Source organism: Lissotriton helveticus, chromosome 3_1 (assembly GCF_964261635.1).
Source record: "Lissotriton helveticus chromosome 3_1, aLisHel1.1, whole genome shotgun sequence".
Classification (NCBI taxonomy): domain Eukaryota; kingdom Metazoa; phylum Chordata; class Amphibia; order Caudata; family Salamandridae; genus Lissotriton; species Lissotriton helveticus.
In genome coordinates, this window is record NC_136061.1 from 1,100,115,839 (window position 1) to 1,100,132,171 (window position 16,333).

Consider the following 16,333-nt stretch of genomic DNA (forward strand, 5'->3'; position numbering starts at 1 on the left):
GGAGTGTATGTTGCATTGAGTGCAGTGTAATTATGTGGCTGTAATTATATGGCACTGAGTGGTATTTGGAGTGTATGTTGCGTTGAGCGCAGTGTAATTATGTGGTGTGTAATTATGAGGCACTGAGTGGTATTTGGAGTGTATGTTGCGTTGAGAGCAGTGTATGTATGCAGCATATAATAATGTGGCGCTGAGTGGTATTATGAGGAGTGTATGTTGTATTCAGTAGAGTGTAATTGTGTGGCGTGTAATTATGTGGCACTGTTATTGTTTGGAGTGTATGTTGCATTGTAATTATGTGGCATATAATTATGTGGCACTGAGTGGTATTGTGTAGAGTGTGTGTTGCATTCAGTAGAGTGTAATTATGTGGTGTGTAATTATGTGGCACTGAGTGGTATTTGGAGTGTATGTTGCGTTGAGCGCAGTGTAATTATATAGCATATAATTATGTGGCACTGAGTGGTATTGTGTGGAGTGTATGCTGTATTCAGTAGAGTGTAATTGTGTGGCGTGTAATTATGTGGCACTGAGTGGTATTGGTTGGAGTGTATGTTGCATTGAGTGCAGTGTAATTATGTAGCATATAATTATGTGGCACTCAGTGATATTGTGTGGAGTGTGTGTTGCATTCAGTAGAGTGTAATTATGTGGCATGTAATTATGTGGCACTGATTGGTATTTGGAGTTTATGTTGCATTGAATGGCGTGTAATTATGTGACACTGAGTGGTATTTGGAGTGTATGTTGCATTAAGTGCAGTGTAATTATGTGGCGTGTAACTATGTGGCACTGAGTGGTCTTTGGAGTGTATGTTGCATTGGGTAGAGTGTAATTATGTTGCGTGTAATTATGTGACACCGAGTGGTATTTGTAGTGTATGTTGCGTTAAGCGCAGTGTAATTATGTGGCATGTAATTATGTGGCACAAGTGGTATTTTGAGTGTATGTTGCATTGAGTGCAGTGTAATTATGTGGCGTGTAATTATGTGGCACTGAGTGGTATTTGGAGTGTATGTTGCATTGAGTGCAATGTAGTTGTGTTGCGTGTAATTATGTGGCACTGAGTGGTATTTGGAGGGTATGTTGCATTGAGCGCAGTGTAATTAGGTGGCGTGTAATTATGTGGCGTATAATTATGTGGCACAGAGTGGTATTTGGAGTGTATGTTACATTGAGTGCAGTGTAATTATGTTGCTGTAATTATGTGGCACTGAGTGGTGTTTGGAGTGTATGTTGCATTGAGTGCAGTGTAATTATGTGGGATGTAATTATGTGGCACTGAGTGGTATTTGGAGTGTATGTTGCATTGAGTGCAGTGTAATTATGTGGCGTGTAATTATGTGGCACTGAGTGGTATTTGGAGTGTATGTTGCGTTGAGCGCAGTGTAATTATGTAGCATATAATTATGTGGCACTGAGTGGTATTGTCTGGAGAGTAATTATGTGGCATGTAATTATGTGGTACTGAGTGGTATTGTTTGGAGTGTATGTTGCATTGAGTGCAGTGTAATTGTGTAGCATATAATTATATGGCACTGAGTGGTATTGTATGGAGTGTGTGTTGCATTCAGTAGAGTGTAATTATGAGGCGTGTAATTATGTGGCACGGAGTGGTATACTTGGAGTGTATGTTGCGTTGAGCGAAGTGTAATTATGTTGCATGTAATTATGTGGCACTGAGTGGTATTTGGATCCTATGTTGCATTGAGTGCAGTATAATTATATGGCGTCTAATTATGTGGCACTGAGCGGTATTTGGAGTGTATGTTGCATTGAGTGCAGTGTAATTATGTGGCACTGAGTGGTATTGTGTGGAGTGTATGTTGCATTGAGTGCAGTGTAATTATGTGGCGTGTAACTATGTGGCACTGAGTTGTATTTGGAGCGTATGTTGCATTGAGTGCAGTGTAATTATGTGGCGTGTAACTGTGTGGCACTGATTGGTCTTTTGAGTGTATGTTGCATTGAGTAGAGTGTAATTATGTTGCGTGTAATTATGTTACACTTAGTGGTATTTGGAGTGTATGTTGCATTGAGTGCAGTTTAATTAGGTGGCGTGTAATTATGTGGCACTGAGTGGAATTTGGAGTGTGTGTTGCTTTGAGCGCAATGTAAATATGTAGCATATTAGTTATGTGGCACTGAGTGGTATTGTGTGGAGTGTATGTTGTATTGAGTGCAGTGTAATTATGTGGCGTGTAATTATGTGGCACTGAGTGGTATTTGCAGTGTATGTTGCATTGAGTGCAGTGTAATTATGTGGACTGTAATTATGTGGCACTGAGTGGTATTTGGAGTGTATATTGCATTGAGTGCAGTGTAATTAGGTGGTGTGTAATTAGGTGGCACTGAGTGATATTTGGAGTTTATGTTGCGCTGAGCGCAGTGTAATTGTGTAGCATATAATTATGTGGCCCTGAGTGGTATTATGAGGAGTGTATGTTGTATTCAGTAGAGTGTAATTGTTTTTTTTGTTTGAATATTTTTATTGCAGTTTTGTCATTTTGCAACATTACACATATGGATAATCAACCATGCCGTATTATAGGATATTCGTTACATGTCTCATCAGCTGTACATATACATAAACGCACCCGATCGTGAGGGGCTAAATTAAAAAAAATAAAGTATTGAGAACATCATGCCAGAATCATCGGTTACAGTTACGGCAGGAAGAAAAACATATAGTAACAGTGGCAATTCACAGAATAAAACAATTGTTTCCTTATCTCACACCAGTGAGTTGTCCAGGTTGGGGCGTATGCTATGTTATGGCAACAGATTGAGGTAAATCAAGTACATCAGTAAGGCAATATATATTCAGATCTTTGACTCAAAATGAGAAACGGTAAAAGAATAACCTGAGAATTCAGGAACAAGAGACTGGGTGGTGTCAAACGATGAATGTGTGTGTACGTGTGGTGCCCACAGAGCAGGCAGGGGGCAGGTATGTGTGGTGCTATGTCAGTAGTGGGGACCGATCAGCGCGACTAGCAAGATATGCTAAGGGGGGGAGGGGTGAGGGGGGTGATGGGGTGGGGGGGTAAGAGGGGAGAGAGACTCGGCTGGCACGATGCGTAACATGATATGAGTGTCTAAATAATGCCTCTCTGTAGGCATACCTGGTGGTAAACAGCCAGGGCGCTATCCCAGTCTTGCGCTATGGGATACATGCGAAGCCCCGCCGTCTCCTCTCTGTGTAATGCTACACTTTCCGCCCTTGCCAAATTGTCAAACGAGTTACGCCAGTGTATCGCCTGGGGGGGTGTATCATTCTTCCAGCTCTTGGTGATGAGGCGTTTCGCAGTTATCAGCCCCAGGTCCCAAAACCTCGCCTGTACCTTCGTCTGTTTCGTCCTTCTAAATAAGCCCAATAGGCAAACTTCCCATGTGTGTGGCAAGCTACCTCCTGTTGCTTCTGCCAAAGTGGATGACACTGTGATCCAGTAAGTATGTAGAGAGGGGCATGCCCAAAGTACGTGCAGGAGCTGTGCATCTACAAGCCCGCATCTGGGGCACGCCGATGAGTCAAGCCCAAAGAAGCGATTGAGTTTATATGGCGATAGATACGCACGGTGCACATTATAATACTGTATAATCTTAAAACGAGCATTGCGCGGGACATTCTGCGCCCCAGCTAGCACCCGCGCCCATTCGCTATCAGTCCAGTCCTGGCCTCTATCTACTGTCCATTTGTCTCGCAGCCGCTGTGATGAGAATTGCGTGTGTGAGTGTAAGACCTGAGCGAGCCAGTGTACTATGTGAGAGCCGTTTCCCATTACGTGTAGGTACTGAATCAGCAGATGTGTTGGTAACTCCTTTGTTAGGACTCCCCAGGCCCGTGACAATGTGTGGAGGAGCGTCGCATGAGTCAGGAATTGTCCAGCAGGCAGTCCTGTGTTGGCCGCCAGGGTCGTAAAAGAAAGTAGAATGCCCTCTGCAAATAGGTCACCCAGGCTATCTAAATCAGCGGCCGTCCAACTGTCTAGGGCAGTCTCCGTAAGTGTGCCTCCCTCCCAGGGCGTCCCCAACAGTGGTAGATTGGGGGCATATGGTTTGGTAGAGTTTGTAAGCTTTAGACTCCTCACATAGCACTTCCTAGCTACCGCAAGGTGTAATTGAGCAGGACAGCGGACTTTAGCTAAAGGGTGAAACAGCGCGTGTATCTGCGCGACCGTCATAACTGTGTCGTCCGAAGCGGTATCACCCAAGTTCTTCCCACTCAACCAGTAAGTAACCCACTGCAACTGCGCAGCCAGATAGTAGAGCTCCTGATTAGGGACAGACAGACCCCCATTTTCCGTTGCAGCATATAGCGTCTTCAACGTGACCCTGGGCCGCCCTGTGATCCAGATCAATCGTCTGGTCAGGGTTTCCAATTCCCGGAAAATTCGGGCCGGGACATACACCGGAAGATTTGCATAAAAATACAACAACTTAGGCAGTATGACCATTTTCGTAAGTGTAACACAACTTGGGACATTCAACGGAAGGGAGTTCCAGAAGGAGACCTGAGCCGTGAGTGATGAAACGGTTGGGTACCAGAGGAGTCGCTCGCCCATTACTACAATTTCGCACTCCGGCGTGTCTGCGGCAAAAGAATATACGCCTGACTTCACCCAATTAACGCGGAGTCCCGACACGTCACCGAAGCTACTAAATATTGCAGAGAGCGCGCATGGGAAGCAGGTCAGGACTCTAACATAGATCAGTAAATCATCCGCATACAGTGACACTGAGTGTACTCCGTCAGCCAAGGGAATATCCCAATCCGCACCGGAAGCACGGAGTTGCGTCGCCAATGGCTCCATCATTAGAGCAAAAATTAGGGGGGAAAGGGGGCACCCCTGTCTGGTGCCTCTGCGAACACGAACCGGGCCTGAGAGAAGCTTGGTATAGGAGTTCCACCATCCGAAGGTAGGCGGCACCCAAACCAAATTTCTCCAGCACTTGCATCAGGTAAGGCCACTCCACAGAATCAAACGCTTTCTCAAGATTAAGAACCACGCACCCCGAGCAAGGCCACCGGGATACAGCCAGACTTTGTACTCGAAATGGGCGTCTGATGTTGTAAGACGTGCTGTGGGTTGGCACAAAACCGTTCTGGTCATCATGTACCAGCGCAGGAACTAGAGGTGCCAGTCTCTGAGCTAATGTAGACGGCAGGATCTTATAATCCGTATTAAGAAGAGCAAGTGGCCTGTAGGATCCCATATTAAGCGCATCCCTCCCAGGTTTCAAAAGCGATATCTCGTTCGCCTCATTGAGGGATGGCGGGAGAGCAGCATCCGCTATTGCCGCTCCTTACATCCGTAATAGTTCGGGGATGAGGATGACAGAGTAGGCTTTATAGAACTCCGCAGGTAATCCATCTGGACCTGGGGTTTTACCGTTTGAGAGAGAGAATATAACTGTGCGAAGTTCTTCCGCCGCTAGCGGTGCGCCCAATTCTTCCCGCTGCACATCAGTAACCGTTGGGAGGGTTAACTCCGACAGATACCCTGAGATATCATCTTCAGTGACTCTCAAACGGGAGCGGTATAGGCTCTCGTAATGGCTTGTGAAAGCCTTGTGTATTGCCCTCTGTGTGTAGGTAGTGGTGCCCTGAGTGGTACGGACAGACAGTACCTGCGCCGTTCGGGTATCACGCCGTATCCGCCAAGACAACAGCCTACCTGGCTTATCTCCAATGTGGGGCGTGCGTGCCGAGTGTGCAGCATAATTTAAGTTCTTCAATCTATCCAGAAGTTGAGTGTGTTGTTCTCGAGCTATCACCAACCTCGTATCGTCTCCTCCAGCTGCCTCCTGTTCGCCGGTCAGTAGGGTGGATTCTACTCTCGTCAAGTCCCGTTCCACCTGGCGCCGCATTCCCGCCTGCGTGCCCAGGCAATGACCTCGCGTGACCACTTTAAATGCATCCCACTCAACCTGTGGGGTGGATGCAGTGCCGCTATTGTCCTCAAAATACTGCAAAATGTGATTCGAGAGTGCCTCTCTATATGGGGCGTCCAATAGGACATCCGGTTGGAGTCGCCATGTGGGGACCGGCGGGTGTGGGCGCTCCCAGGCAAAGTCAAGGGTGTGAGGGTTATGGTCTGAGTGAGTGCGACCTAGGTAGCAGGTGTCTGTGACATGGGGCAGTAAATCGCTTGACAGCATGAATCTGTCTAGCCTGACGTGTAGCGCATGGGCACCCGAGTAGTATGAATAAATTCTCGTGTTGGGATTGCGAGTGCGCCAAACATCATGGAGGTCCCACTGTGTCGCCCAGTCTACGAGCGACTTCGATGCTCCACTCACCGGCGCCCTGGCCAAGGGGGGGAACGATCGATCTAGCGTAACATCCAGAACACAGTTATAGTCGCACCCAATCAAAAGCGGCACACCTGGCCATGGCACTATCACCGATGATAATCGCGAAAGGAATCTCCCCTGATCAGTGTTAGGAGCATAGACAGAAGCTATAACTACCTGCCGTCTGTCTAGTCTGCCCTGAAGAATCACGTATCTACCCTCAGCATCTATTTTACTGTGGGCGAGTGCAAAGGGAACCCCAGGGGATTTCCAAATTAAAGTTCCACACGCATAAGCCGAGCAGCCAGTAGCCTACAGCTGCCCCCTCCACCTGCGACGCAGCGTGCGTACTTCTGGGTCAGTCAAGTGGGTCTCTTGCAACAACGCTATTTGCACCTGGTGTCGTCTAAGATATGAATAAACCTGGTAACGGCGTGAAGGGGTATGCATACCATGCACATTCCAAGTACAGAGCTTAATTGTAGCCAGTGCATCTCCATTCCCCCATGCCCCATCCCAACCACCCACCCCCAGCACACTGCTCGGCAGCGCAACAGATCAGACACCCACTTAAATCTCTGCAAATTGTTCGCAGTCTTCAGCTGCCCGATAGACACACAGTAGGGGAAAAGGAAAAAACCACCAGCTTTATAAACATGGGAAACATAACCATAATTCCAAAAGGTCGACAGCGGAACATGCTGTCGTCCAAACGCTCTAGTGAGCACTAATAATCCGTAAGTTCAAGGGGGGGGGGTCACTGAGTCTTTGGCTCTGGTTTTACAAAGGAGTCATGCAATCAGGGCGAGGGTGTTATCCCCCCACCACAGGCAGCTATCGTTATGTAGCCCATCGACAGCAAGAGTTTCCGGTGCATGGTGCATCTACTTCAATCAGTTCAGGAACCATGCGTCCGGCAGCAGCACTCGGCGGAAGGTAGCCAGACACTCACCTCTGGGGGAACGTCCACCCCCCGATGTAGTCCCTCTACTTTTAAACAGTGGGCACGCCTATGACATGTTACAAATGTTGGGTGCGGCATACACCCCCACAGCAATCAGGGTCGAGTGCCGCCCCAGTTCTAGAGCTGTACCTCCAGTTACACAGCAGCGTCTCATGGAACCAGCAATACAGCCGTGGCAGATACTCCTTGCGTCTAAATGGCAGGCCAATTGCTCTGAGGCATGGTCAGTGAACTGTGTCAGAAGTCTGTGGTGTAACATCTCGGAGATCCACTGAAACTTGGGAGTCCGGAAATCCATAACGATACTCATCATCACTCTCCAGGACTTCAGGGCTAGCCTCCTGGGCAGAGTCTGTTGCCAGCGAGCCACTGATCTCCGCCACCATGCGGAGGGCTTCCTGTTGCTCATTTTGCATAAGTTCAGGAGTAGGGCCCACTTCTGTCTCAACGCGCCTCGAGTTCATCGGCGAGGGTCTCCTGCGACGGCGCCGCCGAGCTCCCCGGTCACGGCGCATCTTCGGCAGGATCTCACTAGGTTCCTTGTCAATGCCCGAGTCGAGCCAGGTCTCGACTGCCTCGGGGGTGTTAAAAAAGTGTGTCTTATCCTGAGCCACCACCCGCAGGTGGGCCGGAAATAATAAGGAGTATTTGAGAGCTAGGCGGCGGAGCCGTTGCTTCCCCGCTAGAAATGAATGGCGTTGACATTGCACTTGCACTGTGTAGTCTGGAAAGAACATGATTTTTGCATTTTCAACTCTGATGTCGGACAGCTTCCTAGCCTCACGCAGTATGGCATCGCGATCTCGGTAGTTCAAGACGCGGATGAGCATAGGTCTCGGGTTTGATCCTTCAGGGGAGGTCAGGTCGGTACGCGGTGGGCTCGTTCCACTACAAAGTGCTGTGAGAGGGTACCCTCCGGCAGTATGTCCATGAGCCATCGCTCCACATGTTCCGGTGCTTCTCTGGGTTCCCGTCTCTCTGGCAGACCCACTATACGGATGTTGTTCCTTCGCGTCCGCCCTTCCGCATCCTCCGCACGATCTTCCAGGAAGTCCACTCTATTAAGAAGATCTTGTACATGTTTGTCTATCTGAGTGATCTTGGGCGTGAAATCTGTCATTGTGGTTTCCAGGGTGGTTGTCCGTTCAGAGAGTTTTTTGTGATCAGCTCGAAGGTGCGTCAGATCTATGGCCACACTGTCGATTTTAGTCTCTAAAGAAGTGCGGGTCAGTTGCATCGACTCCTCCAGCCTTTCCATTGCCGCCAGCATTGTGTCCAGTTTGGAGGTGGTTTGGTCTAATTCTGTCTGCTTCGCCATTTTCACCTTCACCTGCGCACCGCTGGTTCCAGCTCTTGTCTTAGGACCCCCAGACATGGGAGGCTCTGTAGCGTCCAGTCAATGGTATGGCTTAAAGAATCCCTCTAGGCGACTGACAAAGAGTGTTGTGCTCCAGGGGAAACGCAGTTTGGCTGTGAAGGAGCGTAGGTCGTCCACTCCCTCCGGACACACAGGAGGTACTCCCACAGGAAGACCAGTCTCGGCTGAGAGGAGCACCGGGTCTGAGCAGTTCGCTCTTTTACCCCAGCGCAAGTGGCGGCTGGCAGGACAGTCAGCTGGCAGGCGGATATCTGATGCAGTGACCCTCCGTCGTCTGTATCTCCAGTGCAAGTGAGGCTCCAGCTGCAAATCCGCACACTCAGCAGTCTGGGGGGGGGGGCTGGGCGCAACACCCGCCCAGCATCGTCTCCCTCGGCGTGGGCCGCAGGTTTCGCCTCAGCTTTGTTGCAGCAGGGGAGCCAATGTCTGCTTACCGTTGAGTCCAGCAGGCGGTGAGGTGTTGTCAAGGGACGCCGTAGCACCAAGGACCTCCCGCCACGATCTGCTGCCACAGGGCCTAGTGGGCCAATTGTATCCACGACCTCAGGTGATTGCAGGCGCCGGCCGGAAGCGACTGTAAGCGGGGCATTTAGTCCGATTCCCGGTAGAACAGTCCGGAGCAAGTGGCCAGACCCATTCAGCACCAGATGAGGGAGGAGCGCCTCAGTCCTCCTCGTCGATGTCTTCGGGTAAAATCAGGTAAGTGCAGTGAGGTAAGGGACTGCAGTAGGGAGGCTCCGGCCACGAATACTCACACGGCAGCCGGAGGGGGGCCAGCGACAAGATACACCCAGCGTCGTCCCCTCCGGCACAATCTGCAGGTCTCGCCGCAACTCACCGCAGTAGGGGATTCGATGCCTTCCCCGGCATGGGCACAGCAAGTGGTGGGGTTCCGTCGTCAGTGGCGAAGCGCCGAGAGCTCTCCGCCGCAGCCAGCCGTCTCAGGGCCTAGTGGGCAGGGCAAATCCCCGGCCTCGATTGATTTCCAGTGCCGGCTGGAAGTGCCTGTAGGCGGAGTGCCCAGGTTTCTTTGCCGCCGGGGTCGTCCGATAGGAGCAATCAGCCCCAAACTTCAGCAGTCGAGGGAAGGGTGCTTCGGGCCCCCTCGCTGATACTTTCAGGCCAAAGCGGATGATTTAGGTGTAGAAATGGCCTGTGGTAGGGGAGCTTCTCACGGAGCTCTACTCAGGCACGTCTGCCACCATCGCGTGCTAAGCCACACCCCCCGATGTAGTCCCTCTACTTTTCAACAGTGGGCACGCCTATGACATGTTACAAATGTTGGGTGCGGCATACACCCCCACAGCAATCAGGGTCGAGTGCCGCCCCAGTTCTAGAGCTGTACCTCCAGTTACACTGCAGCGTCTCATGGAACCAGCAATACAGCCGTGGCAGATACTCCTTGCGTCTAAATGGCAGGCCAATTGCTCTGAGGCATGGTCAGTGGACTGTGTCAGAAGTCTGTGGTGTAACATCTCGGAGATCCACTGAAACTTGGGAGTCCGGAAATCCATAAAGATACTCATCATCACTCTCCAGGACTTCGGGGCTAGCCTCCTGGGCAGAGTCTGTTGCCAGCGAGCCACTGATCTCCGCCACCATGCGGAGGGCTTCCTGTTGCTCATTTTGCATAAGTTCAGGAGTAGGGCCCACTTCTGTCTCAACGCGTCTCGAGTTCATCGGCGAGGGTCTCCTGCGACGGCGCCGCCGAGCTCCCCGGTCACGGCGCATCTTCGGCAGGATCTCACTAGGTTCCTTGTCAATGCCCGAGTCGAGCCAGGTCTCGACTGCCTCGGGGGTGTTAAAAAAGTGTGTCTTATCCTGAGCCACCACCCGCAGGTGGGCTGGAAATAATAAGGAGTATTTGAGAGCTAGGCGGCGGAGCCGTTGCTTCCCCGCTAGAAATGAATGGCGTTGACATTGCACTTGCACTGTGTAGTCTGGAAAGAACATGATTTTTGCATTTTCAACTCTGATGTCGGACAGCTTCCTAGCCTCACGCAGTATGGCATCGCGATCTCGGTAGTTCAAGACGCGGATGAGCATAGGTCTCGGTTTTGATCCTTCAGGGGAGGTCAGGTCGGTACGCGGTGGGCTCGTTCCACTACAAAGTGCTGTGAGAGGGTACCCTCCAGCAGTATGTCCATGAGCCATCGCTCCACATGTTCCGGTGCTTCTCTGGGTTCCCATCTCTCTGGCAGACCTGTAGTGTAGCTCCTATTTTCCCAATAGGCTCTGCGCATTGGAATAGTACCTACAGCAGTAAAGGCCTAGGCCAGACGTTAACTAGGTCTACTACTGTCGATACTAGACTTAATTTTTGGGTTTGCCAGCTAAGCTCAGAGCTCGCTAGAAACTTTCTTGAATGTTCAAGGAAGGATTAACTTCCCTGATTAGACAAGAAGGGATTTAGTTTCTGACAACCATAGAACATGACAACTTTGCTCTCCCCTAATCAAGAGTCAATCTCATGAGTCGTGTGAGCACAAGGCAATTATTTTACTCAGTCAGTACGTGCATTCTTAGTCTCATCAGAATGTAGAGAAAAGGAAGAGACGGGCGTGTTCAATAAAAGATGTTATTTATTGATCAGTCTCTTTTCTCGTACAAGAGAAATGGATCGATATTATTGCAATACTTATAGTTAAGTAAAGTGCATACATTAGAAGCAATAGTATAAAATAATACTGTAAAAACATTGATATGGTTTCTGAGCCATATGATGTTTAAAATGATTAAAATATATTTACATACACATATACATTTGACTAAACGTACTCAACTGGTGTTTCTAAATACGCCTACCCCGTGTACCTGACCTAAGTCTAATGCGGGGGCGGGAATAGAAAGTTACAGTTTAAGTTAAGTTTGTTTTTGCCAAGTGAATAACTAAAGAATTCTCTAGGAGGGGTTATTCAGTTCTGTACCTGGAATTTAGGATGAATGAGGAATGGTATCTCTTTCTCTGCTCTCGATATTCCAGGCTGCCTGCGAGGGCTGCCCAGAAGCGCCGGTGCTGGGTCTCTCGGCTTGAGATAGCAGCGCGTCTCTCAGCGCGTCAGGAAGGCGGGGCTGCTGCCTGCGGGGTCTGCTTCTGCTCTCGGCTTCGGCAAGTATGGCTGCTCCGTCTTGTCACCACGCGTGTGTTTGCATAGGGCAAGGTCGGCAATATTTATACCTTAAAGGTGCCGAGATTGACGTAAGGATGGACATAGGTACGTCAATAAAGATGTCATACGACTTGCTCGTTAGCACATTATTTTGCAAAAGTTCTCTGTGAAATCAAAACAATGGCCGCACGGATTTTCCAGGTTGTCATAGGTTTGATTTGTTATGAGAACGTCGTATGCCTTATCAGGGGCTGGAGGAATGTCGCTTGTCTAATTAGATCTCAAGCGTTATGACCTAATCAGATAACACGTTCCTGTGCCGTAGTGTGACTGCGTCAGATAACGGTATCTGCATCATGGGGGATTTCTTGCCTCATGGGCTGACTGTTAGTTAACTTGATAGTTAGTTTAACCAGAATAGGGTCAGGAATAGGGGGATCGATTCAGAACCTATAGAAATACACGACACCCACTCCACGCTAACTATGGTCATATCTACTAATCTATGCATAGTATAACATAGTACAACATACTATAGAGTATAGTGTATACCTTACCACCCCAAAATACATAAATGCATTTCGAAATTTTCAAATATACTGAAAAATTGCAGTCATATATATTGTATGCACTTAAGCTATGAATTAAATGCAAAAGTAAACACGCATTGTTATGCATTATTGCTTTTTGGTATATGAGAAATACACATGAAATGGCTCTTAATATAGCTATACAGAAAGGAAGGTCGAGACCATTTCCTCACATAATAAAATATTTGTGAACATACCAGCGGGCAGCTAAAGACTATATAAAGTATCTAAAATAGAAATCTTAGTTCTCTAGGAATAGTTTCTTACTTTAAGCAGAAGATCAGTGTCCCGGAAAAAAATATGTAGAAAAATATTTTAAGGGCTTGCTGAAAAAAGTTGCTGTCCGTGAACTGGATTGTAATTTGTTCATGTGACTTTATTTTTAAAGTTGAAGGCCGAATTCAGGGAACGCCGTGTGCGAGTTTACTCAAAAGTCTCTATTTCTGTTCTGGAGAGAACATCATATCATTCAGGCTTTCGAAAAAACTGTCAACAGCTTCATGGGAAAGTTCCACTAAGTCGGAAATAGGGGTAACCATGCATTCGTGCGCATGATTGTCTCCATTGACATTCTGATTTGCATTGCTGACAGAAGGTCGTACCTGTTCGATGTTGCTTTCATCTTGAACTTCACTACTCTTCAATCGTAGTGGTGAAGATTCCAGGAATGCCGTCATCAGAATTGGCAGCCTTTGAGGGCAGCACAGTGCGTGAACCTTGGTAGGAACCAACAGTGTATCTGCATCCACCGGCGCATCCGATTGTAGCGTCAGACAGGTGTCTAACACGCATTCTTCTCCGCATAGCAGACACCTTAGTACAGGTAAAACACACCTTTGCCACATTGGTCGAAATGATAGAAACCAAGTCATGTTTAGGTCTCTAAGCCGGGAGAGTCCCAGGATTTTTGATATCCGGTCCCGGTATCCAATGGCTAGGATCGTATCTTCCATTGTCGCGAGAGTTTGATCTGTGACATGGGTTGCCATAACGAAAAATAAGGACTAGGAATAGGATTCCTGCAATTAGTCCCAGGATCAGGGGAAGTCCGCCAAAAATCGAATGGACGAAATCTGGAAAAATACCCAGTATGGCTTTGAATGGTGTTAATGCCATCGAAAATACTGTCTTAAATACCTTTGAGAAATATTTAAGATTTCGCTCAGGATTTCCGCGAAATGTACGGGGGAATTAGTTGATAATAATGTATGTATCTCTGCAGTCGTCCTTGCGACTTGTAGATCATACGTTTCTTTAGATGACGTGAGCCTTGTAGGCGTCTGAAGAAGCACTGTTTTCATTCTGCTTAAAGTGTCTATTCGAATAGAAGTAATTTTCAAACCGGGCCATGCCCTTGCCTCCCTGTCTGGTAAGGAGCTGGGGAATAAAGAACGTCCACAGCACTTGACCTTCGCCGTCGTGGTAACGAGATAAGGAGTCCCGGGCATAAGACTACAACATCTGCGGTCTACAATAAGAATGTAACTCCCATTATAGAGTCTTTGAAAGAATGGTTCTATTTCAGTTGCAGGTGCGCCTTGCTGGTGACATGAAAGGTTGTATGAATTCCCTTCACAGGCTCCGTGCAAACTAATTCCGTTACACAGAAGCGTGCCGCTTAGTGACATAGCACAATTGTTGCCACTAAGAAACACTTTCTGTCCTTTATTACTGACACATGCATGTGAATAGGGCAGGTTCCAAGTTGTTTTAAGGTACCCTTTTCCCAATTTCTCGTACATGCCAGCCTGTATATATTTTTGGCAGTATTGAAACCTGAAGGTTGAGATTGGAATATTTATGATTCCGTGGATTATCCATTCACTGACAGGTCGTTCTGACATTGTCATTGGTAATCTTTCTAGTTTTTCAATGCTCAAGATTGTATAATCAGCACCCTTTTGCGCCATACCGATTTGTCTATCAGTAAGGTTAAAGATTTGGAATAGTGACGTTGTGTTGATTAAACGCCAAGGCACGTAGCCTGAACGCAGATTTTGTAACGTCCAGCCAAGCTGTACAATAGAACGCAATTGCGACTGACCATGTTGTAATAACAGTAAGTCTTGCGATAATATGTCGATTGCTGAAGACACAATGCTGTCCAATGAAAAAATTCTGGAGGACAGAGTCATTAACCCATTGTCCACTACAGAAAGTGATTTTTCCAAATTAATACGATCAATTTCACGTATTCTCTCTGCTGTTTCAATTTGAGTAACCTTCCAGGCCTCATTGTATGCTGCATATACAGAGGCTGCTATGAAACGCTTATGACGCTGTTTGCGTGGTCCCAGTATGAAATCACGCAAGTCAGCACCATCAGTAAGTAAAGTTAGGTGTTGCTTAATTTCAGGCAGTGTGGAAGTTTGTAGCCATTGAAGGCATAATTTGCCCACACTGTATGTTGTTATTATCCCTGGGTGATGTCTTTGGGGATATCTAGGGTCTGGCCTGGTCATTTTGAAACCCTGTGTTTTATTCAGGAATCTATCTTGACAGTTATTTGTATCTGTGGGCCAGATCAACCATTGTTTCCAATCAGGATGTGTTCTGTTTTGGTTAAGTATATGGTTTATGTCTATTTCTTCATCTGTATCAGAGTTATTGCTAAACATTGTTGGCTTTGGAATAGACAGGTTATTTAAATCTTTGATTTTGGCTAAGCCAAGACAGGTGGTTTGTTGAACAGTGTCATTTAAAAATATCATTTGTTCTGGGATCATGCAGGCTCTAAACAAAGCTTCTATACCCGGTACTTGCCATTCTTTTGTACCCCAAACACTTTTCAAATCAACATTTTTGTCCCAATAATCAAATCCAAAAGTATTCATTTTTTCAAAGAATGAATCTGAATATATCAATTTTGTGTTGGTTATCATGGTTTCCATCCCTGTCTTGTTTGACAATTTGTAATAAAATGTTTCAGCATTAGTTATGTTAAAACCTGAAAAATATGAATATTTGTCATAAACGGTTCTAGAGCTCCCTTTTGGAGGTGTAGCACAATGTTCCCATTGATTATAATTTAAAACATTTCTAGGTTGTGCAGATTTATGCAAGAAAATGGTTACCATAATGGTTATAGCAATACATACTATCATAATTTGTAGAACCTTGCAAATAATCATGTTTTGTAAATTTAGCAGACATTACTAAGTCAGACATCATATTGTTCATACTTTCAAAGTCCCAATCATCAGCAAATGAGTTTGGTTTTGCAAAGTCACTCAAGGAGATCTTGATTTGGTGTGGATATTTCAGGATCTCGACCGGACCATAAATTTCATAGTCAGTGTTGTCCCAGGCTACCCCACCAGGTATAGGATTGGCTGTGAACTTGGCTGAAGAAAGTTCTGGAGAAAGTTCTCTTTTCTCGACGTGTGAAGATGTGTGTGGTTTGAGGACCAAGTTGATGTTCTGACTTGCTGTGTCCATTTTAGCATATTTTCCCTCAATGAAGCGTCCCAAAGTAAATACCATGATGAGCCAAAGTATGAGGATAAATGCACCAAAACCCACCCAAAATTCAATCCATGGAGAAACCATATATGTTTCTTTCAGTTCTTTCAAAAGTTCCTTAGCTTTGTATTTAAAGGATTTTGATGATGGCTGTGTCTTTTGTTCACTGAAGCCGTCAGAGGAATCATCGAAGTTGATGAAGTAACCAGATGCAGTTCTGTCAATTGTTCCAATTGGTTCAAGATTTTTGTTTTTTGCATTTTCACTTGGTACTTCAGTATAGATCGGTGTGTCTCTGCTAAATGTTTTTATTTGGGTTTTCAGAGGTCTTAGTTCTATTGCATTGTTGCATAGTCCTTGTTGTTCTTCTTTAGGCGTTTCGAATGTGATGAGCCTCTTTGTTAGGACCTCTGTACTGGTAGCAAACCTTGGTGTTCTGCTACTTATTGGGAGTCCACTTGGCCTACCGTTTGTTATCGGCCACATGTTGTGGTTTTACCAGGTCGATGGATACAACTCGGTTCTCCTTTTT